The sequence below is a fragment of the Chiloscyllium punctatum genome, chromosome 31 (genome assembly GCF_047496795.1).
Source record: "Chiloscyllium punctatum isolate Juve2018m chromosome 31, sChiPun1.3, whole genome shotgun sequence".
NCBI classification, from domain to species: domain Eukaryota; kingdom Metazoa; phylum Chordata; class Chondrichthyes; order Orectolobiformes; family Hemiscylliidae; genus Chiloscyllium; species Chiloscyllium punctatum.
In genome coordinates, this window is record NC_092769.1 from 70,631,487 (window position 1) to 70,657,749 (window position 26,263).

The 26,263-nt window shown below is 52.7% G+C and overlaps 1 protein-coding gene across 1 annotated transcript in view; it reads left to right on the forward strand.

Moving 5' to 3' along the window:
• The window catches only part of LOC140457179 (neurexin-2-like), a 224,953-nt gene that overhangs the window by 190,688 nt on the left and 8,002 nt on the right, over window positions 1–26,263 (forward strand). The window lies entirely within an intron of this gene.

Sequence of the window (26,263 nt, forward strand, 5' to 3'; positions counted from 1 at the left end):
CCTCTATCTAAACCTGTCGCCTATTTTCTCAGGGTCTGTACCCCTCTGATCCTTCTCATTCATCTATCTGTCTAGATCCATCTTAAATGACGCTATCGTGCCCGCCTCTACCACCTTCACTGGCAACGTGTTCCAGGCACACATGTGCAGGTCAGGTGAATTGGCCATGCTAAATTGCCCATAGTGTTAGGTAAGGGGTAAATGTAGGGGTCTGGGTGGGTTGCGCTTCGGCGGGGCGGTGTGGACTTGTTGGGCCGAAGGGCCTGTTTCCACACTGTAAGTAATCTAATCTAATCTAATCTAAAACATCCCCCCCTCTGCATAAAGTACTTCCCACGCATATCTCCCTCAAACGTTTGCCCCTCTCACCTTGAACTCGTGACCCCCCTAGTAATTGAATCCCCCCCACTCTGGGGAGAAGGCTTCTTGCTCTCCACCCTGTCTATACCTTTCACGATTTTGTTGGCCTCAATCAGGTCCTTTCTGTCTTTCTAATGGAAATAATCCTGATCGACTTGACCTCTCTTCATTGCTAGTGCCCTCCATACCAGGCAACATCCTGGTGAACCCCCTCTGCACCCTCTCCAAAGCCTCCACATCCTTTTAATAATGTGGCGACCAGAACTGTACGCAGTATTCCAAATGTGGCCGACCCTTGTGTCTCCTGTTTGTCCCCATTCCTCGATGCTGCCTGGCCAACTGGGGAAGTCTCGCATTAAAAGAACAGGTCCAGCGGGGAAACCTCAAGATTTCTTGGAGGTTAAGGGCTCAGCTTTACCTCTTTGCTGATCTCCAGCATTCTCGGTGGCTTTGTTTCCGAGAGGGACGGAGATTAAAAGCAGAGAGGCTACGCTGCGGGTGTATCATGTGCTGGTGAGGCCACACACAATGTACAATTCGGATCTTCTTTCTTGAGAAAACTGAAGGAGGGTGGGGGGCGCAGAGGAGGTTCACCAGGTCTGAGGGGGTTGGCGTCTGAGGGACGATGCTCATTAGGTTATTGAGGAATGGGGGGGAGGTTTCTGATGGGAACATATAAACTTATGAAGGGAATAGATAAGATAGGAGGAGGGAGGCTGTTTCTGCTAAAACTAGAACGAGGGGCCGCGGCCTTCAAATGAGGGGGCGCAGATTTCAGACCAAGCTGAGGAGGGACGTCCTCATCCAAAGGGTTGGGAATTCTGTGGAATTCCCTGCCCAGTTGGGGCGACCTCGTTCAATGCTTTTAAGGCGAAGATCGATTTCTGAACAGTAAAGGGGTTAAGGTGAGCGAGTGGGTAAGTGGTGCTGGGTCCACAAACGGGTCAGCCATTGAATGGTGGGGCAGGCAGGACGGGCCAAATGGCCTACTCCTTCTCCTCTTAACCGACGCTGCACATGGTTGGAGAAACTCGGCAGGTCTGGCAGCATCTGTGAGAGAGAGAAACAGAGTTTACGTTTCGAGTCCGCTGCGGAGCGGTTCGGAGTAAAGGTCGAACCCGACACGAAGCGTTAACTCTGTTTCTCTCTCTGCCCAGACCTGCTGAGTTTCTCCAGCATTTGTTTCAGATTTCCAGTTTCAGTTCATCATTCGCTGCTAAAGCTCTACAATTATTGGTCAATTTCTCTCCCCCACCCCCTTCCCTAATTTGCCCCCCTCGAGAAGGTGGGGGGTGAGCGGCCATCTTGAACCGCTGCAGTCCGTGTGTCCACAATGCCCCTGGGGGAGGGAGTTCCAGGATTCTGACCCAAGGAATGACCCAAATATTTCCGAGTTGGGATGGGGAGGGGCTCGGAGGGGCACTTGCAGGGAGGGTGGTGTTCCCATGTATCTGCTGCCCTTGTCCCTCTCGATTGTGGTGGTCATGGGTTTGGAAGGTGCTGTCTGAGGGTCTTTTGGTGAGTTTGCTGTAATGCATCTTGTAGATGGTACACACTGCTGCCCTTATCCTTCTAGTTGGTACAGTGGTTCATTGGGACCTTTGATGCGTTAGAATCCCTACAATGTGGAGGCAGGCTGTTCAGCCCATCGAGTCCAAACCTCCAAAGAGCATCCCACCCAGACCCACCTCCCCTATCCCCGCAACCCTGCATTTGTCATGAATGACCCACCCTAACCTGCACATCCCTGGGCACGACGGGACAATTTAGCACGGCCAATCCACCCTAACCTGCACATCCCTGGGCACTATGAGACAATTTAGCACGGCCAATCCACCCTAACCTGCACATCCCAGGGCATTATGGGACAATTTAGCACGGCCAACCCACCCTAACCTGCACATCCCTGGGCACTATGGGACAATTTAGCACGGCCAATCCACCCTAACCTGCACATCCCTGGACACTATGGGACAATTTAGCACGGCCAATCCACCCAAACCTGCACATCCCTGGGCACTATGGGACAATTTAGCACGGCCAATCCACCCTAACCTGCACATCCCTGGGCACTATGGGACAATTTAGCACGGCCAATCCACCCTAACCTGCACATCCCTGGGCACTATGGGACAATTTAGCATGGTCAATCCACCCTAACCTGCACATTCCTGGGCACTATGGGACAATTTAGCATGGCCAATCCACCCTAACCTGCACATCCCTGGGCACTATGGGACAATTTAGCATGGCCAATCCACCCTAACCTGCACATTCCTGGACACTATGGGACAATTTATCACGGCCAATCCACCCTAACCTGCACATCCCTGTGCACTATGGAACAATTTAGCACGGCCAATCCACCCTAACCTGTACATCCCTGGACACTATGGGACAATTTAGCATGGCCAATCCACCCTAACCTGCACATCCCTGGGCACTATGGGACAATTTAGCACGGCCAATCCACCCTAACCTGCACAGCCCTGGACACTATGGGACAATTTAGCACGGCCAATCCACCCTAACCTGCACATCCCTGGGCACTATGGGACAATTTAGCACGGCCAATCCACCCTAACCTGCACATCCCTGGGCACTATGGGACAATTTAGCATGGCCAATCCACCCTAACCTGCACATCCCTGGACACTATGGGACAAATTAGCATAGCCAATCCACCCTAACCTGCACATCCCTGGGCACTATGGGACAATTTAGCATGGCCAATCCACCCTAACCTGCACATTCCTGGACACTATGGGACAATTTAGCATGGCCAATCCACCCTAACCTGCACATCCCTGGGCACTATGGGACAATTTAGCATGGCCAATCCACCCTAACCTGCACATCCCTGGACACTATGGGACAATTTAGCATGGCCAATCCACCCTAACCTGCACATCCCTGTGCACTTTGGAACAATTTAGCACCGCCAATCCACCCTAACCTGTACATCCCTGGGCACTATGGGACAATTTAGCACGGCCAATCCACCCTAACCTGCACAGCCCTGGACACTATGGGACAATTTAGCACGGCCAATCCACCCTAACCTGCACATCCCTGTGCACTATGGGACAATTTAGCACGGCCAACCCACCCTAACCTGCACATCCCTGGGCACTATGGGACAATTTAGCACGGCCAATCCACCCTAACCTGCACAGCCCTGGACACTATGGGACAATTTAGCACGGCCAATCCACCCTAACCTGCACAGCCCTGGACACTATGGGACAATTTAGCACGGCCAATCCATCCTAACCTGCACATCCCTGTGCACTATGGGACAATTTAGCACGGCCAATCCACCCTAACCTGTACATCTCTGGGCACTATGGGACAATTTAGCACGGCCAATGCACCCTAACCTGCACATCCCTGGACACTATGGGACAATTCAGCATGGCCAATCCACCCTAACCTGCACATCCCTGGGACACTATGGGACAATTCAGCATGGCCAATCCACCCTAACCTGCACAGCCCTGGACACTATGGGACAATTTAGCATGGCCAACCCACCCTAACCTGCACATCCCTGGGCACTATGGGACAATTTAGCACGGCCAATCCACCCTAACCTGCACAGCCCTGGACACTATGGGACAATTTAGCACGGCCAATCCACCCTAACCTGCACAGCCCTGGACACTATGGGACAATTTAGCACGGCCAATCCATCCTAACCTGCACATCCCTGTGCACTATGGGACAATTTAGCACGGCCAATCCACCCTAACCTGCACATCCCTGGGCACTATGGGACAATTTAGCATGGCCGATCCACCCTCACCTGCACATCCCTGGGCATTATGGGACAATTTAGCGTGGCCAATCCACCCTAACCTGCACATCCCTGGACACTATGGGACAATTTAGCATGGCCGATCCACCCTAACCTGCACATCCCTGGGCACTATGGGACAGTTTAGCACAGCCAATCCACCCTAACCTGCACATCCCTGGACACTACGGGACAATTCAGCACGGCCAATCCACCCTAACCTGCACATCTCTGGGCACTATGGGACAATTTAGCACGGCCAATGCACCCTAACCTGCACATCCCTGGACACTATGGGACAATTCAGCATGGCCAATCCACCCTAACCTGCACATCCCTGGGACACTATGGGACAATTCAGCATGGCCAATCCACCCTAACCTGCACAGCCCTGGACACTATGGGACAATTTAGCACGGCCAATCCACCCTAACCTGCACAGCCCTGGACACTATGGGACAATTTAGCATGGCCAATCCACCCTAACCTGCACATCGCTGGGCACTATGGGACAATTTAGCATGGCCAATCCACCCTAACCTGCACAGCCCTGGACACTATGGGACAATTTAGCATGGCCAATCCACCCTAACCTGCACATCCCTGGACACTATGGGACAATTTAGCATGGCCAATCCACCCTAACCTGCACATCCCTGGGCACTATGGGACAATTTAGCATGGCCAATCCACCCTAACCTGCACATTCCTGGACACTATGGGACAATTTAGCATGGCCAATCCACCCTAACCTGCACATCCCTGGGCACTATGGGACAATTTAGCATGGCCAATCCACCCTAACCTGCACATCCCTGGACACTATGGGACAATTTAGCATGGCCAATCCACCCTAACCTGCACATCCCTGTGCACTTTGGAACAATTTAGCACCGCCAATCCACCCTAACCTGTACATCCCTGGACACTATGGGACAATTTAGCATGGCCAATCCACCCTAACCTTCACATCCCTGGGCACTATGGGACAATTTAGCACGGCCAATCCACCCTAACCTGCACAGCCCTGGACACTATGGGACAATTTAGCACGGCCAATCCACCCTAACCTGCACATCCCTGTGCACTATGGGACAATTTAGCACGGCCAACCCACCCTAACCTGCACATCCCTGGGCACTATGGGACAATTTAGCACGGCCAATCCACCCTAACCTGCACAGCCCTGGACACTATGGGACAATTTAGCACGGCCAATCCACCCTAACCTGCACAGCCCTGGACACTATGGGACAATTTAGCACGGCCAATCCATCCTAACCTGCACATCCCTGTGCACTATGGGACAATTTAGCACGGCCAATCCACCCTAACCTGTACATCTCTGGGCACTATGGGACAATTTAGCACGGCCAATGCACCCTAACCTGCACATCCCTGGACACTATGGGACAATTCAGCATGGCCAATCCACCCTAACCTGCACATCCCTGGGACACTATGGGACAATTCAGCATGGCCAATCCACCCTAACCTGCACAGCCCTGGACACTATGGGACAATTTAGCATGGCCAACCCACCCTAACCTGCACATCCCTGGGCACTATGGGACAATTTAGCACGGCCAATCCACCCTAACCTGCACAGCCCTGGACACTATGGGACAATTTAGCACGGCCAATCCACCCTAACCTGCACAGCCCTGGACACTATGGGACAATTTAGCACGGCCAATCCATCCTAACCTGCACATCCCTGTGCACTATGGGACAATTTAGCACGGCCAATCCACCCTAACCTGCACATCCCTGGGCACTATGGGACAATTTAGCATGGCCGATCCACCCTCACCTGCACATCCCTGGGCATTATGGGACAATTTAGCGTGGCCAATCCACCCTAACCTGCACATCCCTGGACACTATGGGACAATTTAGCATGGCCGATCCACCCTAACCTGCACATCCCTGGGCACTATGGGACAGTTTAGCACAGCCAATCCACCCTAACCTGCACATCCCTGGACACTACGGGACAATTCAGCACGGCCAATCCACCCTAACCTGCACATCTCTGGGCACTATGGGACAATTTAGCACGGCCAATGCACCCTAACCTGCACATCCCTGGACACTATGGGACAATTCAGCACGGCCAATCCACCCTAACCTGCACATCCCTGGGACACTATGGGACAATTCAGCATGGCCAATCCACCCTAACCTGCACAGCCCTGGACACTATGGGACAATTTAGCACGGCCAATCCACCCTAACCTGCACAGCCCTGGACACTATGGGACAATTTAGCATGGCCAATCCACCCTAACCTGCACATCGCTGTGCACTATGGGACAATTTAGCACGGCCAATCCACCCTAACCTGCACAGCCCTGGACACTATGGGACAATTTAGCATGGCCAATCCACCCTAACCTGCACATCTTTGGACTGTGGGAGGAAACCCCACACAGACACAGGGGGGAGAATGTGTAAATTCCACCCAGACAGTTGCCTGATGGTGGGATTGAACCCAGTCCCCTGGTGCTGTGAGGCAGCGGTGCTAACCCACTGAGCCACCGTGCCACCGATGCTGCAGTACATCTTGCGTGCGTCTTACCCTTCTGGTTGACGTGGCTCACGGGTTAGTTGGGAGTGTTGTTGGGCTGCATCTCGGAGATGGCGTCCAGCAATGCCAGTGTATATCGGGGGTGGAAGGGGGTGAATGGTTATTGTGCTGGGTTCACGCAGGTAACCTATTCTTGAATGACGTCGAGGTTTCTGTAAATCTCATGCATTTGGGGACGTACGCAATAATCCGCTTCTAAGTGCCTCATTGGTTTGTTCTGTCATTGGCAATAATACAACAGTCAATTGTGCTTATGTGGGATTATTTAGCTCGCTGTACTGTTTGGTTAAGTTCATTTATGAACGTGATTGATTGATTGATATATTGTTGTCATGTGTACTGAGATACAGTGAAAAGTGTTGTTTTACATTTTCTACAGACAGGTCATGCCATACAGAGTGCATCAGGGTAGCAGAACAGAGCACAGAATACAGTGCTACAGCCGCAGAGAAGGTGCAGAGACAGAGAGCATAGGACTAACATTTGATTTACACTAATTGATGTTCTCAGTTTCTGTGCTGTTAGAGTGATTTACATGATTAGTGCAACGCCGAAGCAGAATCACCCCTCTGGGTTTCAAGGATGTACAAAATAGGCAGAGGAACCTTCCTCCTTTAGGAAGTATGTTTTTCAAACTTGAAAGGGTGCAGGAAAGATTGACAAAGATGTTGGAGGGTTTGAGCTACAGGGAGAGGCTGAATAGGCCGGGGCTGTTTTCCCTGGAGTGTCGGAGGCTGAGGGGTGACCTTATAGAGGTTTATAAAACTATGAGGGGGCATGGATAGGGTAAATCGACGAGGTCTTTTTGCCAGGATGGGGGGAGTCCGTAACTAGAGGGCTTGGGTTTAAGGTTAAAGGGACCAAAGGGGCAAACATTTTCACTCAGAGGGTGGTACGTGTATGGAATGAGCTGCCAGAGGAAGTGGTGGAGGCTGGTACAGTGACAACATTTAAAAGGCATCTGGATGGGGACAGGAATAGGAAGGGTTTGGAGGGATATGGGCCAAGTGCTGGCAAATGGTTTCGGATATCTGGTCGGCATGGACGAAGAATCTGTTTGCATGCTGTATGACTCTAGGACTCTGACTGGGACTGGATTAATTTGGATATTTGGACAGCATGGACGAGTTGGATCAAAGGGTCTGTTTGTGTGCTATATGACTCTAGGAGTAGGCCATGATTGTTTCTCTGGATGGACACACACTTGGAATGGGAGGATGCACATTGTCGGGATGGTCTTGGATTGAGAGAGAGGGGACTATTTCTCACAACAAGAGGCTGCTCCGAACGCTCGTTGGGGTTTTGGGCAGAGATGAAGAGAACATCTGTCCCACGAAGAGTTACTCCAATTTGGGGAATTCTTTACCCGATGCAAGTCCAGGAGGATGAGTCGATCCCAGATGGAATTGGGCAGACGTTTGGTTGGAGAGGGAGTCACGGATTGGGGAGGACGGGCAAGGATGTGCTGTTCGAGCTGAAATCCGATCAGCCATGGCCAGGAGCAGGCTTGATGGGCCAAATGGCCTGTTGTTGCTCCTATTTCTTTTGGTAGTACGGTCGATATGTCTGTACTTTCCTCACTCCCCTTGGTAATTCCTTTGGTCTCTATTTTTTCAGATATCTTTTTAATTCCTGCCTGGATTTCTCTCCTGTTCAAATTTTTTATACCTCCTTCTCTAGTTTGATAAAACACTCCCAAACCTGCTTTTCTTACAGTGTTAGAAATCTTTTAATTTAAGCCTACACTGAACTACCTTTGCCAAATGCAGATGGACCTTCATCGCTGTCTCTTTCTAATTTGTATTTGAACATATTTTAATTCTTTCATTAAAGGTTTCTTGCGGTTTATTATAGGTCAGTCTTCCAATCAATGGTAGTCACAATTTGGTGATGCCGCTGTTGGACTGGGGTGTACAAAGTTAAAAATCACACAGCACCAGGTTATAGTCCAACAGGTTTAATTGGAAGCACACGAGCTTTCGGAGCGACGCTCCTTTATTGGGTCCACCCTCCGAAGACCATCCCACCCAGACCCAACCCCCTACTTTACATTCCGCTCTGACTAATGCGCCTAACTTACACATTCCTACATTATGGGACAATTTAGTATGGCCAAATCCACCCTAACCTGCACATCCCTGGGCACTATGGGAGAATTTAGCATGGCCAATCCACCCTAACCTGCACATCCCTGGGCACTATGGGACAATTTAGCATGGCCAATCCACCCTAACCTGCACATCCCTGGACACTATGGGACAACTTAGCACGGCCAATCCACCCTAACCTGCACATCCCTGGGGCACTATGGGACAATTTAGCACGGCCAATTCACCTGAACCTGCACATCACTGGACACTATGGGACAATTTAGCATGGCCAATCCACCCTAACCTGCACATCCCTGGACACTATGGGACAATTCAGCACGGCCAATCCACCCTAACCTACACATCCCTGGACGCTATGGGACAATTTAGCATGGCCAATCCACCCTAACCTGCACATCCCTGGGCACTATGGGACAATTTAGCAGGCCAATCCACCCTAACCTGCACATCCCTGGACACTATGGGACAATTTAGCACGGCCAATCCACCCTAACCTGCACATCCCTGGACACTATGGGACAATTTAGCACGGCCAATCCACCCTAACCTGCACATCCCTGGGCACTATGGGACAATTTAGCACGGCCAATCCACCCTAACCTGCACATCCCTGGACACTATGGAACAATTTAGCACGGCCAATCCACCCTAACCTGCACATCCCTGGATACTATGGGACAATTGAGCACGGCCAATCCACCCTAACCTACACATCTCACTCATGTCAATACTATGTTATGGTGTGACGGTGTGGCGGTTGTACCCGCAGGGTTTCCCTGCGAAGAAATAGATAGCCTCTCCTCAAGCGAAGGCCATTCGGCCCTTCGTGTCCGCTCCACCACTCCCTGGGAATCCTGGCCAGATTGGTGGCCCAACGCCATCTCTGGCCTGCGCCCCCCCCTCCCTCAAGACCTTTGCTGAATGGAAGAAAATCTGCATCAGGGGATGGGCCGAAGGGTCTCCCTCTGAGCTGTGGCGGGGGTGGGGGAGTGATACTGAGCAGGGCTCAGATTATGACTATCTGAGGAGTGATGGGGGTAGGGATATTTACTGTGCAATTCACCCGTACGGTGAAGAGTTGTCGAATCGCTCGCTACTGACCTATATACATCCTCAAAAGAGCGTGGCTCAGGGTTACCTCAGACCTTCAGGGCTTCGAAGAGTGAGTGTGAACCAATGGATAAAGATATTAGAAATGAATGTAAACCTATTTTTGCATTCGTATAAAACTATTAGGCACAATGGCGATGGTAATTGTGCAGTGTAGCGACATTAACGCAGAGGCCCTCAGCCGTTTTCTGCATGATTGAACAACACATGAATCATTTATGCTCAGTTGACAGAATTTTATATAATGGCGTGAAACAGCTGAATACAAAATATCCAAAAGACACTTAAGACGCCGGGTTGGGAAGGGAAGTGGGGGTGGTGGGAGTTAGGCAGTCAGCCTTGAGTTGGCCCCAGCGGGGAGAGAGAGCTTCCCCGGCGATCGGGTGGGGGCTATTATCTCCGGGGTTCATGTCGTAAATCTCCCACCGCCCTCGCTGAGCTGGCACCCCCACCCGTCGCCTTTACCGCCCCCTCCCTCCACCTACCGACGCTCAGGAGCAGCAGTGTGTACCATCTACAGGATGCACGGTGGAAATTCACCAAAGATCCTTGGACAGCACCTTCCTGACACACTCATTCCCTCCCCCTCCCCGACGCTCAGTAGCAGCAGTGTGTACCACCTACAAGACAACTCCCCGAGGCTCCTCAGACAGCACCTTCCAAACCCACCACCATCTAGAAGGACAAGGGGCAGCAGATACATGGGGACACCCCCCCCCCCCCCCCCCCCCCCACCACCCTCTGCAAGTTCCCACCACTCCCCATCCTGACTTGGGAATATATCGGCCCTTCCTCGGGTCAGAATCCTGGAACTCCCTCCCCCAGTGCATTGTGGGTCTAACCCACAGCACACGGACTGCAACGGTTCAAGATGGCCGCTCCCCCCCCCACCTTCTCAAGGGGGGCAACTAGGGACGGGGGGGGAGGGGGGGGGGGGATAAATGCTGGGCCCAGCCACAAAATGAATATTTTAAGGAACATTGGTAAGCTTCAGTGATCTCCTCTTATCTCCTGGAGAACATAAGCCCAGTCTCCTCAACCTCTCTTAATGGGATAGCCCCACCCACCCACGACTGTGTCTGGTGAATGTTCGTTACGCGCCCGCTGGACGCTAAACTGGAAGTTTCCTTCAAATTCCCATTTTCCGGTTCGCGGTGGCGGGGAAAACGAGAGCGGGACTTCCTCAGTAAAGGCAGCCGGCAGACAAGTGGACAGGGTGGGAGCCGCGGGGAAATCCTTCATGCCTCACTGAACCAGCCTCAAAGGGAGAATTGTCCCCAGTGCTAGACCATCCCTGAAGCCTTCAGCAAGAACGTGACGGTTGAGGAAGGGCACGGAGGAGATGGACGAGGAAGGATTCCCAGGATGAGGATGTGGTTGGTTCAGAGAAGTGCTCCTTTGGAGGGAAGGCCGAAGAGAGGGAGGGGACAGGACAGAGTGGAGAGGGAGGAACGGCCTCATGCCGGCATAAGGATTGGGAGCCAGATGGGGGGGGGCCGAGAATAAATGTTGCAAGAGCCAATGGCAACCTGAGGAGAAACCATTTCTCGCAGTGAGTGGGTGGAAAAGTTCCCCAAAGGTGCCATCCAATGGGTTCGTGCAAACGGGAATCAGATAACAATGTGAAGGAGAATATATCCCAGAGATTACCGGGAAGGAGTCACACATCCTATGTTGGAGAGCCCGGGAATCAGGGCTGGACTGTTCAGGAGCGATGCTGGCCAGCACAAAGGGAGGCGAAAATCCGGGACCCTCTTTCCCCAAATAACAGCGGGTGCCGGGCAGGATGTCAGACTTAAGTCCGAGATCGAGCAAGTGGGGGTGAAGGGAATGCGGGCCAAAGGCTGGTCAGTGGGGTCAGGCCATCATCTCATCGACTGGCGGGACAGGCTTGAGGCCTACTCCCTACTCTTTGAGGGAGCCCGAGCAATCGATGGGCCGAATGGCCTCCTGATGCGGGGCACAGTTTTACAGCCCCTATGAAAGGATTGCTGCGTTTCGACTGGTTTGTATCTGGGCATTCCTGATTCAACAAGCCCGTGCTGCAAAGGCAAACGCAATCAATGTGAAACGCGATTAATACGTTATTGTCCTCTCAAGCCGGTGAGGTTTAACATTTCAAGTAACGCCTCACTTTCTTTGTAAGATTTATAATCTGCTGTGGATCAAACTGGAAACACAAGACACTTAATCACAGGCTCTCATACCATAATCCCGCCTGAAAGGGTTAGCATTGGCCGTGGTTAGTGCTCTGTTGTATGCCCATTGTCACAGGTCAGACAGATTCAAAGCGGAAATTCCTCACCGTAGTCACCCAGCACGGAAACAGGCCCTTCGGCCCAACTCGTCCATGCTGACCAGACATGCTAAATTAATCTTGTTCCATTTATCTTCCCTCTAAGCCCTTCCTATTCATGTCCCCATCCAGGTGCCTTTTAAATGTTGTCATTGTACCAGCCTCCACCACTTCCTCTGGCAGCTCATTCCATACACGTACCACCCTCTGCGTGAAAAGTTGCCCCTCAAGTTCCTTTTAAATCTTTCCACTCTCCCCTTAAACCTATATCCCCTAATTCTACACCCTGGCCTCACAGTACCAGGATCCTAGCTTCAATCCCACCCTCGAGCGACTGTCTGTGTGGAGTTTGCACATTCTCCCCCCCGTGTCTGCGTGGGTTTCCTCCCACAGTCCAAAGTTTTGCAGGTTAGGGTGGATTGGCCGTGCTAAATTGTCCCATAGTGCCAAGGGATGTGCAGGTTAGGGTGGATTGGCCGTGCTAAATTGTCCCATAGTGCCCAGGGATGTGCAGGTTAGGGTGGATTGGCTGTGCTAAATTGTCCCATAGTGTCCAGGGATGTGCAGGTTAGGGTGGATTGGCCGTGCTAAATTGTCCCATAGTGTCTAGGGATGTGCAGGTTAGGGTGGATTGGCCGTGTTAAATTGTCCCATAGTGCCCAGGGATGTGCAGGTTAGGGTGGATTGGCCGTGCTAAATTGTCCCATAGTGCCCAGGAATGTGCAGGTTAGGGTGGATTGGCCATGCTAAATTGCCCCATAGTGCCCAGGGATGTGCAGGTTAGGGTGGATTGGCCGTGCTAAATTGCCCTATAGTGCCCAGGGATGTGCAGGTTAGGGTGGATTGGCCATGCTAAATTGCCCCATAGTGCCCAGGGATGTGCAGGTTAGGGTGGATTGGCCGTGCTAAATTGTCCCATAGTGTCCAGGGATATGCAGGTTAGGGTGGGATTGGCCGTGCTAAATTGTCCCATAATGCCCAGGGATGTGCCGGTTAGGATGGATTGACCGTGCTAAATTGTCCCATAGTGCCCAGGGATGTGTAGGTGAGGCGCATTCGTGAGGGGATAAATGTGGAGCAATAGGGGAATGGGTCTGGCTGGGATACTCTGCAGTGGGTCGGTATGGACCTGTTGGGCCAAAGGGCCTGTTTCCTCACTGTGTCGGGAATCTGTGCTGCACCGTCATGCGTTCCTTCATCTTAATTCCGACTGATAGCGTGCTGTCCCCGGCCCCTTGTCCCCGCTGGCGTCTGTGGAGGTGAGTTGAGTTTCACTCGTAAATCTCTGGCATTCCTGTGACACGTATCGTCATTTGTCATCTCCTGGAGAATTCTGCCTGTCTCAGCCGTCCAGTCAGTGTCACCATCCCTCACATCTCAGCTCCTGGATTCGATTGCACACACCAGATTTATAAGAAAGAGCTGGAAAGGGCGTTTAAAAAAAAATACAGATTTACAGGGTGATACCAGGGAGATGGAAGTATTGCTGGCAGCGGAGGACAGCCAATCATAAATATGAATTTTTCTTTGTTCGAGGAGCAAGGGAGACAGGGAACAGGCTATTGTTGACCTCAAATGCCGGCTGCGTGGAAAATGCTCGGATCCGTTACTGAGCCGGGCGTCTTGGAAGTCGAATTCCAGCCCGTCGGAGCCAGGACCTAGGAATGGGAGCAGGCCACTCGGCCCTTCCAGTCCCATCCTACACGATCGCAGCTCATCCCACCTCGTGGCTCCCCTCAGCTCGCCATTGCTCCCTTTAACTGACTTATAATCTCCTTCTGGAATTTATTCAGTGTCCGTCAACCCCGTGCACACTCTGAAGGGGGGGGGGGGGGGGGGGGGGGTGGGAGAGAATTCCACAGATTCACCCCCTTCCCACTTAGAGAGAAGCCATTCCTCCTTATCGCTGGGTTAAATCTGCTCCCTTCCCCTTATCCTGAAACAATAACCTCTCGTTCTAGATTGCCTCCCCCCATGAGGAAACCTCCTATTTGTCAAGATCCACCCCCCCCCCCTCTTCAGTGTCGTACAGAGCTCCATTACATTTCCTCTCAATCCTCCCAACTCCACAGAGTATCGGCCTGAGCTGCTCCACCTCCCTTCATGAGACCAACTCCCCTCGTCTCTGGAATCGAATCGAGTCACCCTTCTCTGAACTGCCTCACTTACATCCCTCCTCGAGTGAGGAGACCGAGACTGTACACACAATACTCCAGCTACAGGCCCCACAAAGTTCTTCCTCAAAGGGGAACTGTGCTTAATTGGTTCATCTCTTCAGGGTGTGAGAAATAGGATGGACAATGGGGAGCCAGGAGACATGGCAAAGAGTAACCCACCCAGACCCATTCCCCAACGTACATTTACCCCTGACTCAAGCACCTCACTTACACACCCCTGGACACTATGGGACAATTTAGCACGGCCAATCCACCCTAACCTGTACATCCCTGGACACTATGGGACAATTTAGCACGGCCAATCCACCCTAACCTGCACATCCCTGGACACTATGGGACAATTTAGCACGGCCAATCCACCCTAACCTGTACATCCCTGGGCACTATGGGACAATTTAGCACGGCCAATCCACCCTAACCTGCTCATCCCTGGGCACTGTGGGACAATTTAGCACGGCCAATCCACCCTAACCTGCACATCCCTGGGCACTATGGGACAATTTAGCACGGCCATTCCACCCTAACCTGCACATCCCTGGACACTATGGGACAATTTAGCACGGCCAATCCACCCTAACCTGCACATCCCTGGACACTATGGGACAATTTAGCACGGTCAATCCACCCTAACCTGCACATCCCTGGACACTATGGGACAATTTAGCACGGCCAATCCACCCTAACCTGCACATCCCTGGGCACTATGGGACAATTTAGCACGGCCAATCCACCCTAACCTGCACATCCCTGGGCAGTATGGGACAATTTAGCACGGCCAATCCACCCTAACCTGCACATCCCTGGACACTATGGGACAATTTAGCACGGCCAATCCACCCTAACCTGCACATCTCTGGACACTACGGGACAATTTAGCATGGCCAATCCACCCTAACCTGCACATCTCTGGAAACTACGGGACAATTTAGCACGGCCAATCCACCCTAACCTGCACATCCCTGGGCACTATGGGACAATTTAGCACGGCCAATCCACCCTAACCTGCACATCCCTGGGTCCTATGGGATAATTTAGCACGGCCAATCCACCCTAACCTGCACATCCCTGGGCACTATGGGACAATTTAGCACGGCCAATCCACCCTAACCTGCACATCCCTGGGCACTATGGGACAATTTAGCATGGCCAATCCACCCTAACCTGCACATCCCTGGACACTATGGGACAATTTAGCACGGCCAATCCACCCTAATCTGCACATCCCTGGGCACTATGGGACAATTTAGCATGGCCAATCCACCCTAACCTGCACATCCCTGGGCACTATGGGACAATTTAGCACGGCCAATCCACCCTAACCTGCACATCCCTGGGCACTATGGGACAATTTAGCATGGCCAATCCACCCTAACCTGCACATCCCTGGACACTATGGGAAAATTTAGCACGGCCAATCCACCCTAACCTGCACATCCCTGGGCACTGTGGGACAATTTAGCACGGTCAATCCACCCTAACCTGCACATCCCTGGGCACTATGGGACAATTTAGCACGGCCAATCCACCCTAACCTGCACATCCCTGGACACTATGGGACAATTTAGCACGGCCAATCCACCCTAACCTGCACATCCCTGGACACTATGGGACAATTTAGCACGGCCAATCCACCCTAACCTGCACATCTCTGGACACTACGGGACATTTTAGCATGCCCAATCCACCCCAACCTGCACATCTCTGGAAACTACGGGACAATTTAGCACGGCCAATCCACCCTAACCTGCACATCCCTGGGTCCTATGGGATAATTTAGCACGGCCAATCCACCCTAACCTGCACATCCCTGGACACTATGGGACAATTTAGCACGGCCAATCCACCCTAACCTGCACATCCCTGGGACAATTTAGCACAGCCAATCCACCCTAACCTGCACATCCCTGGGCACTATGGGACAATTTAGCATGGCCAATCCACCCTAACCTGCACATCCCTGGACACTATGGGACAATTTAGCACGGCCAATCCACCCTAACCTGCACATCCCTGGGCACTATGGGACAATTTAGCATGGCCAATCCACCCTAACCTGCACATCCCTGGGCACTATGGGACAATTTAGCACGGCCAATCCACCCTAACCTGCACATCCCTGGACACTATGGGACAATTTAGCACGGCCAATCCACCCTAACCTGCACATCCCTGGGCACTGTGGGACAATTTAGCACGGTCAATCCACCCTAACCTGCACATCCCTGGGCACTATGGGACAATTTAGCACGGCCAATCCATGCGAACCTGCACATCCCTGTGCACTATGGGACAATTTAGCACAGCCAATCCACCCTAACCTGCACATCCCTGAGCACTATGGGACAATTTAGCACGGCCAATCCACCCTAACCTGCACATCCCTGGACACTATGAGACAATTTAGCACGGCCAATCCACCCTAACCTGCACATCCCTGTGCACTATGGGACAATTTAGCACGGCCAATCCACCCTAACCTGCACATCCCTGGACACTATGGGACAATTTAGCACGGCCAATCCACCCTAACCTGCACATCCCTGTGCACTATGGGACAATTTAGCACGGCCAATCCACCCTAACCTGCACGTTTTTGGGACTGTGGGAGGAAACTGGAGCACCCGGAGGAAACCCCACACAGACACGGGGGGAGAATGTGCAAACCCCACCCAGACAGTCGCCCGAGGGTGAGATCGAAGCTGGCTCCTTGGCGCCGTGAGACAGCAGCATTAACCACTGAACCGCCCTCTTGTTCAGTCAGTGCTCATCCCGACACACCCAGTGTCAAGGGTCACCCGACGCGGGGCTGGGGTCACACCAGACCTGGTGAGGGCAGTGGTTTCCTTCCCTAACCGACATCAGTGAACCAGTTGGGTATGTCGTTTTGCTGGAATTCGGACTGGGATGAGGAGAAACGCCTTCTCTCGGAGAGGGTGGGACTCTCTGCCAATGAAGACGGTCAAAGCCGAAACATTGAAAGCTTTCGCGAAGGGGTTGGATGCAGTTCTTGGCGCTGATGGGAGAAACCAGGAAACAGGGGCCACCGACTCGGATGATCAGCCACGGCCCTATCGACGGGCCGAGTGGTCTCCTATGCCTCTGCACAGGTCGGGAGCCCTTGCTATGTCTGTGCAGGGTCCTCCTGACATCGCACCTCACTATCGGTTTGTGGCTCCTGGCAAAAGAAAGGGATAGGATGACAGTGGAAGCTGGTGAGAGAAGGGTCTCACTGCCTATTCTTGAGATGGCGGGACTGTCTGTTGGTTGGTTGGGTTGAGCAGATCGGACCTTCGGCAGTTTTGGATGAGAGAGAGAGAGAGAGAGAGAGAGAGAGACGATCGAACTGAAACATCTCCGAGTTGACCTGGCTGGGTAGATAACTGAATGGGAGCGCGGCCGAAGGGGAACAGGAAGGAAAGTTGCCTTGAGGTGACAATCAAACCATCCCTGATCGTACTGAAGAGTGGGTCAGGCTTGAAGGGGCTGAGTGGCCTTTGTTTCCCATGGCCTTATTTCAGAAGGAACTCAACTGGACAACCACAGGAAGGGAACAAAGGTTTGAGCTAAAAGAGTTGGATAAAAACTGAGAGGAACTTTGAATGCAGAAGGAAGAGTCAAATGCCCTCTTCTGCTGTTATGTGTTCCGTGTAATATGCTTCCACTTGCCCAGTAGACCAGCCAAGGGTTGAGGTATATCTTTCTTTGAAGTTTGCCTCACAGGGTGGTTAAGAAGGCATTTAGCACGTTTGCCTTCATTGCTCAGAGTATGGGAGTTGGGACGTCATGTTGGGGTTGTACAGGACATTGGTGAGGCCTCGTCTGGAGTACTGTGTCCAGTTCTGGTCGCCCTGTTACAGGAAGGACATTATTAAACTGGAGAGGGTTCAGAGGGATTTACCAGGACGTTGCCAGGAACGGAGGGCTTGAGACGTATAAACAGGCTGGATAGCCAGGGACTTCGCTCACTGGAGCAAAGCAGGTTGAGAGGGTGACCTTACAGAGTTTTATAAAATCACAAGGGGCGTGGATAAGGTGAATGACAAAGATTTTTCCCCCAGGCGGAGTTCAAAACTAGGGGGCACACATGTTTTCAAGATGAGAGGAGAAAGATTTAAAAAGGAGGGGAGGGGCAGGTTTTTTACAGAGGGTGGTGTGTGTGTGGAATGAACTTCCTGAGGAAGTGGTGGATTGTGGGTACAGTTACAATGTTTAAAAGGCATTTGGATAAGGACATGGATGGGAAAGGGTTTGGAGGGATATGGGCCAGGAGCAGGCAGGGAGGACTAGTTTAGTTTGGGATTATGGTCGGCATGGACTGGTTGGGCCGAAGGGTCTGTTTCCGCGCTATGTGACTGTTATGACTCTCGCGCGTTCTGTGCAAAAGGAGCCTCAGATTAGAATCCCCACAATCATCAAACTCACCCAATGGGGTGAAGTCACCAGTTCAGGTCTAACCCAACGGTGAGCTTTCCAAAATGGCGGTGCTGAGATGGGCAGGGCAGGGGAAAGAGAGAGACCGCGAGGACACCACCATCTTGTCCACTCGTAGGATTGGGGCAGGGACTTACTGCCCACGCCTAATTGCCAAGGGGGTGGGGGTTGGATGCCAACCCCACTGCTGAGGGCCTGGAGTCACAAATTGGCCCAGACCACGTCAGGGAGAATTCAGGAACCGGGTGCGTTTTCCAGACGATTAACAGATTCCAGATTTTCATCAAACTCAAACTCCACCATTTTCAGTGGCGAGATTCGAACCCCTGGTCCTCAGCACGTTGCCCAGGCCCCTCTCAATTCATAATCCAGGGATAGCACCAACGGGTCATCACTCCTCGTGGATTTGGGGTCATGAGAGCCTTCAGGACAGCCCTGACTGAGTTTCCACCAATTGCCCTCTCTCACTTGCACGAGTCTTACCCCTTGCATTCACAGGCACATGCCCCCTGACCCCCTAGCGCCAAACACCCCTCCACCCCGGCCCTGCACGGGCCCGCCACCCTCTCGGTTCTGGGCGATATTCAAATCTCGGACGGTAGTCACGGGGAGGGGACACGGGTTGGGGAGGGTGTTGCGGGGATTGGAGGCACCGACGTAGACTCATTCTGTTTCCTTGTCCCGATTTCTGCTCGGACGAGATTCTCAAAGGGCATCCGCCTTCGTTCATTAGCCGGCTCCGAAATGAATGTGGATGGGGATGGCACGGTGGGTCAGTGGTTAGCACCGCTGCCTCACAGCGCCAGCGACCCAGGTTCGATCCCACCCTCGGGTGACAGTCTGTGTGGAGTTTGCACATTCTCCCTGTGTCTGGTGTGGGGTCTCCTCCGGGTGCTCCAGTTTCCTCCCATAGTCCAAAGGTGTGCAGGTCAGGGTGGATTGGCCATGCTAAATTGTCCCATAGTGCCCAGGGATGTGCAGGTCAGGGTGGATTAGCCGTGCTAAATTGTCCCATAGTACCCAGGGATGTGCAGGTCAGGGTGGATTGGCCATGCTAAGTTGTCCCATAGTGTCCAGGGATGTGCAGGTTAGGGTGGATTGGCCGTGCTAAATTGTCCCATAGTGCCCAGGGATGTGCAGGTCAGGGTGGATTGGCCATGCTAAATTATCCCATAGTGCCCAGGGATGTGCAGGTTAGGGTGGACTGGCCGTGCTAAATTGTCCCATAGTGCCCAGGGATGTGCAGGTTAGGGTGGATTGGCCGTGCTAAATTGTCCCATAGTGCCCTGGGATGTGCAGGTTAGGGTGGATTGGCCGTGCTAAATTGTCCCACAGTGTCCAGGGATGTGCAGGTTAGGGTGGATTGGCCGTGCTAAATTGTCCCATAGTGCCCAGGGATGTGCAGGTCAGGGTGGATTAGCCGTGCTAAATTGTCCCATAGTACCCAGGGATGTGCAGGTCAGGGTGGATTGGCCGTGCTAAATTATCCCATAGTGCCCAGGGATGTGCAGGTTAGGGTGGACTGGCCGTGCTAAATTGTCCCATAGTGCCCAGGGATGTGCAGGTTAGGGTGGATTGGCCGTGCTAAATTGTCCCATAGTGCCCTGGGATGTGCAGGTTAGGGTGGATTGGCCGTGCTAAATTGTCCCACAGTGTCCAGGGATGTGCAGGTTAGGGTGGATTGGCCGTGCTAAATTGTCCCATAGTGCCCAGGGATGTGCAGGTTAGGGTGGATTGGCCGTGCTAAATTGTCCCATAGTGCCCTGGGATGTGCAGGTTAGGGTGGATTGGCCGTGCTAAATTGTCCCACAGTGTCCAGGGATGTGCAGGTTAGGGTGGATTGGCCGTGCTAAATTGTCCCATAGTGCCCAGGGATGTGCAGGTTAGGGTGGATTGGCCGTGCTAAATTGTCCCACAGTGTCCAGGGATGTGCAGGTTAGGGTGGATTGGCCGTGCTAAATTGTCCCACAGTGTCCAGGGATGTGCAGGTTAGGGTGGATTGGCCGTGCTAAATTGTCCCATAGTGCCCTGGGATGTGCAGGTTAGGGTGGATTGGCCGTGCTAAATTGTCCCACAGTGTCCAGGGATGTGCAGGTTAGGGTGGATTGGCCGTGCTAAATTGTCCCATAGTGCCCACGGATGTGCAGGTTAGGGTGGATTGGCCGTGCTAAATTGTCCCACAGTGCCCAGGGATGTGCAGGTTAGGGTGGATTGGCCGTGCTAAATTGTCCCATAGTGCCCAGGGATGTGCAGGTTAGGGTGGATTGGCCGTGCTAAATTGTCCCATAGTGTCCAGGGATGTGCAGGTTAGGGTGGATTGGCCGTGCTAAATTGTCCCATAGTGCCCAGGGATGTGCAGGTTAGGGTGGATTGGCCGTGCTAAATTGTCCCATAGTGCCCTGGGATGTGCAGGTTAGGGTGGATTGGCCGTGCTAAATTGTCCCACAGTGTCCAGGGATGTGCAGGTTAGGGTGGATTGGCCGTGCTAAATTGTCCCATAGTGCCCAGGGATGTGCAGGTTAGGGTGGATTGGCCGTGCTAAATTGTCCCACAGTGTCCAGGGATGTGCAGGTTAGGGTGGATTGGCCGTGCTAAATTGTCCCACAGTGTCCAGGGATGTGCAGGTTAGGGTGGATTGGCCGTGCTAAATTGTCCCATAGTGCCCTGGGATGTGCAGGTTAGGGTGGATTGGCCGTGCTAAATTGTCCCACAGTGTCCAGGGATGTGCAGGTTAGGGTGGATTGGCCGTGCTAAATTGTCCCATAGTGCCCAGGGATGTGCAGGTTAGGGTGGATTGGCCGTGCTAAATTGTCCCACAGTGCCCAGGGATGTGCAGGTTAGGGTGGATTGGCCGTGCTAAATTGTCCCATAGTGCCCAGGGATGTGCAGGTTAGGGTGGATTGGCCGTGCTAAATTGTCCCATAGTGTCCAGGGATGTGCAGGTTAGGGTGGATTGGCCGTGCTAAATTGTCCCATAGTGCCCAGGGATGTGCAGGTTAGGGTGGATTGGCCGTGCTAAATTGTCCCATAGTGCCCTGGGATGTGCAGGTTAGGGGGGATTGGCCGTGCTAAATTGTCCCACAGTGTCCAGGGATGTGCAGGTTAGGGTGGATTGGCCGTGCTAAATTGTCCCATAGTGCCCAGGGATGTGCAGGTTAGGGTGGATTGGCCGTGCTAAATTATCCCATAGTGCCCAGGGATGTGCGGGTTAGGGTGGATTGGCCGTGCTAAATTGTCCCATAGTGCCCAGGGATGTGCAGGCTATATTGGATTCTCCATGGGAAATGCTGAGTTATAGCGTAGGGCGGTGGGTCTGGGTGGGTTGCCCTTCCGAAGGTCAGTGATGAAATCAATGGGCCGAATGGCCTGCTTCTGCAGTGTGCATTTTCCACATTTGCAAATTGCCAAGTGCCAATCCCCTGTCCATCTCCCCCGTGTCCCTGCCCACCATTATCATCCAATGCCCCTTCCCTCTTGAACCTCCCCATTGACCCTTCCCCCACCCCACACACCCCCCCCCCCCCCCATTTCCAGGCAGGATACCCCACCTCCTCACAATTGCTGGGTGGAAACGGTTCCCCTCACATCGCCCTCACTTCATTCGCCCCTCACATTAAATCTAACCCCGCTCTCCCAACCCCGTTCCTGTTCCCTTCTCCCAGCGGGAACAGTCTCTCCCTATCCACTTTGTCTGCCCCACCCACTCCACGATTTCGAAAACCTCTCCCTCTCTCGGCCTTCCCCTCTCTGAGGGGAACCTGCATATCCCTGAGCACTGTGGGACAATTTAGCTTCTTCACTCTATCCCCGTCCCTGAAGTTTCACATCCCCCCGAACACTTCTTTAAAATTCATTCTGCACTTTCTCTCTCTCTCTCTCTCTCGCTCCCCTTCACCCCCCCTTCCTTTCTCTCTCCCTCTCCATTTCTCTCTCTCTCTCTCTCGCTCCCCTTCACCCCCCCTTCCTTTCTCTCTCCCTCTCCATCTCTCTCTCTCTCTCTCTCACTCACTCCCTCTCTCCATCTCCATCTCTGACTCTCTCTCTCTTCCTCTCTCTTTCTCTCCATCTTTCTCTCTCCCTCTCTCTCTCTCCCTCTCTCCCTCTCTCCCTGTATCTCTTCCTCTCTTTCTTTCCCTCTCTCCCTCCCTCCCTCTCTCTCTCTATCACATCTTTCCTGTAATGTCCCTCCCACAACTGGACACGTTACTCCAGCTGAGGCCTGACCCTGGGCCTTGTCCAAGTTCCCCATCCCCTCTCTGCTCTTGGACTCTCTGTCCCTATGAACAAAGCCGAGGGCACGGCCTGCTTTAGTAACTGCTCTCTCTCCACCCGTCCTGCACGTAAACACCCAGCTCCCTCTGCTCCTGCACCCCCTTTTAGAATCGTACCCCCTGTTCGATATTGCCTTTCAATGATCTTTCCACAAAAGGGACTCACCTTCCATCCCCTCTGCACTGAACCTCATCGGCCGTCTGTCTGCCCACTCCCCCAACCTGTCAATGTCCTCTCGGAGTATTGCACTGCCCTCTGTCAGGTGAAAATTCCTCCATTTCCCGCAAGGTCGCTCACTCCTTTGAAATGATAATGATCTGCTTGTGTTGTGCGATACTGTTCAGGAGCATGAGGAGCAATTTAAAGATAAGAGATCAGGCAGCGATGCCTTTTTTTTACCCTCTCGGAGATCTTTGGAGGTCTACACACCAGCGCATCCTCGAACTTATTCAAAGTTGAGACTTTTTGACACAGGTCAGGGGTTAACTGAGGGTGCAGGGCGGACCATACAATCGCTATCTTATCGGAAGGGTATCCCCATCTTAATTGGCGTCGTAGGCCCGTTGTGTGGGGTGTGTGATTCCCTATCTGAATCCCGGCTATTCCTCTACCGAACCGTGATTCCAAAAGGAAATGTCAGACGCTGACCGGGAGACGGAGCCTGGAGCGAACTCCCACCTCAGTATCCCAGTGCGTTCCCCAGGCACAGATTGGCGTGAGTTGGCATTTCCCATTGCAAGCTTTGAGTCGATTCCAACCCGAGCAGCCAGCTGGTTCCCGAAAATCCTGTGCATGGTGGCCGTTCCTCCGTTTAGGGGAGATTCTGACTGCCCACCGATCTCCAGGGATGGCTGATGGGGATTGGCGATGATAGGGTGGGGGCAGGTGAATGAGTCCGGTGGAAGGATTCACTGGATGCCTACCTTATCACGGCCAATATGAGTGGTACTCCGTCAGGAGGCGGTGACATCTCTGGGAGGTTCTAAGTGCCCATTGCTCACAGCAGAAGTACCAGTTTGCCAGCTCTCTCACAACTCTTCCCTCTCCCTCTCCCTCTTCCCTCTTGCTACCACCCCCTTCTTCCTGTCCCTCTCTCTATCCCTCTCTCCATCTCCTTCTCCACCTCGCTCTTTCCCTCTTCCTCTCCCTCTCTCCACCACCTCTCTCTCCTTTTCCACCTCTCTCTCTCCTCCATCTCTCTCTCTCCCTCGTTCTCTCCTTCTTGACCTCTCTCTTTCCCTCTTACTCTGCCTGTCTCCTTCTCCACTTCTCCCCTTCTCCATCTCTTTCTCTCCTTCTCCACCTCTTTCTCATTCTCTATCTCTTTCTCTCCTTCTCTATCCATCTCTCTCCTTCTCCACCTCTCTCTCTCCTTCTCCATCTCTCTCTCTCTCTTCTTCTCCACCTCTTTCTCTCATTCTCCATCTTTCTCCATCTCCATCTTTCACCCACCTTCTCCACCTCTCTTTCTCTCACTCCATCTTGGCCTCTCTCTCTTTGCATCTTCCTCTCCTTCATTTTCCCTCTCTCTCTCTCTCTCCACATCTCTCTCTCTCCCTCCCTCTTCCTCTCCCTCTCTCTCTCCCACTCCCCCTCTCTCCTTCTCCACCTTTCTCTCTCTCTCCCTCTTCCTCTCCCCCTCTCTCCCACCTTCACCGTCTCTCTCTCTCTCTCCACGTCTCTCCCTCGTTTCCCTTTCCTCTCTCTCTTTTCCTTTCCCCATGCCCTTCTCCCTCTCTGTCCCTCCCCAGTGACATGTTGTTTGTCGAATGTTAGATACACCATAGGCAGTTTGCTATCCGTTTTGTAGTTTTAAGTCAGTTTGTCGGGGTTATGTGTGATGCCACAGTTCTGATGGTGATACATTAACTGATCAGACAAGAGATGTGATATTGGGAGCTGGTACCAGCGGGTGAAGGGATGGTTGACACAGCGAGCACTGCTCTCGGTGCCAGGTGAAGGCAGCATCTTGCTCTATCACCCAATAGTTAGGGTCGCACCCACCTCACTCCCCCTTCCCTGGTCCATCGGAGGCCACCTCTGGCCATATCTCGTCACACGGTGGATCAGTGAAGGGGCTGGCCATTTACACTGCACTTCAAACTTTCCGACCAACCTAGACTCCCCACAGTGAGGAAGCAGACCGTTCGGCCCATCGGGTCCACGCTGACCCACCTGAGAACATCCCAATTCCCCCCATTTCCCTCGGCTAACTCACCCTAACCTGCACGGCCAATCCACCCTAACCTGCACATCCCTGGGCACTATGGGACAATTTAGCACGGCCAATCCACCCTAACCTGCACATCCCTGTGCACTATGGGACAATTTAGCACGGCCAATCCACCCTAACCTGCACATCCCTGGGCACTATGGGACAATTTAGCACGGCCAATCCACCCTAACCTGCACATCCCTGGGCACTATGGGACAATTTAGCACGGCCAATCCACCCTAACCTGCACATCCCTGGGCACTATGGGACAATTTAGCATGGCCAATCCACCCTAACCTGCACATCCCTGGGCACTATGGGACGATTTAGCACGATTGAACCCAGATCCCTGGTGCCCAGAGTCAGCAGCGCTAACCTCTGAGCCACCGTGCCGCCCCAGGGACGGGGTAGGGAACCCAGGTTGGTCATCTCCCTTCTCTGGCTAGAGGTCCATTGGTATAGTTTAGGAAGTGGGTCATCCCTTGGCCATCTCTGAGCACGTGCTGGGGGGCACACTGGGCGCCAACTCATAAATGTCAGTTTGGGACACCATTCAGGACCAAGTAGTTAATCAAGGGCGATGATGTTCACGAAGCTGTCAATCAAGTGGGGTCGGGGTGGCTCCCATCATTGGGTGGCTAACCCAGAGACCTGGATAACGTTCGGGAACCCGAGTTCAAATCCCCTCCATGGCCAATGGTGGAATTGAATTTAATGAAAGAATCTGGAATTAAGAGACTGATCGTGATCGTTGTTAGTTATCAGGAACAAAATTTAAAAATCAAATAAAAAAAACCACAGATGTTCGAATCCAAGGTGGACAGGCAGGAGGCTGGGGGAACACAGCAAGGCAGGCAGCATCAGGAGGGACAGGCAGGAGGTTGGGAGAACACAGCAAGGCAGGC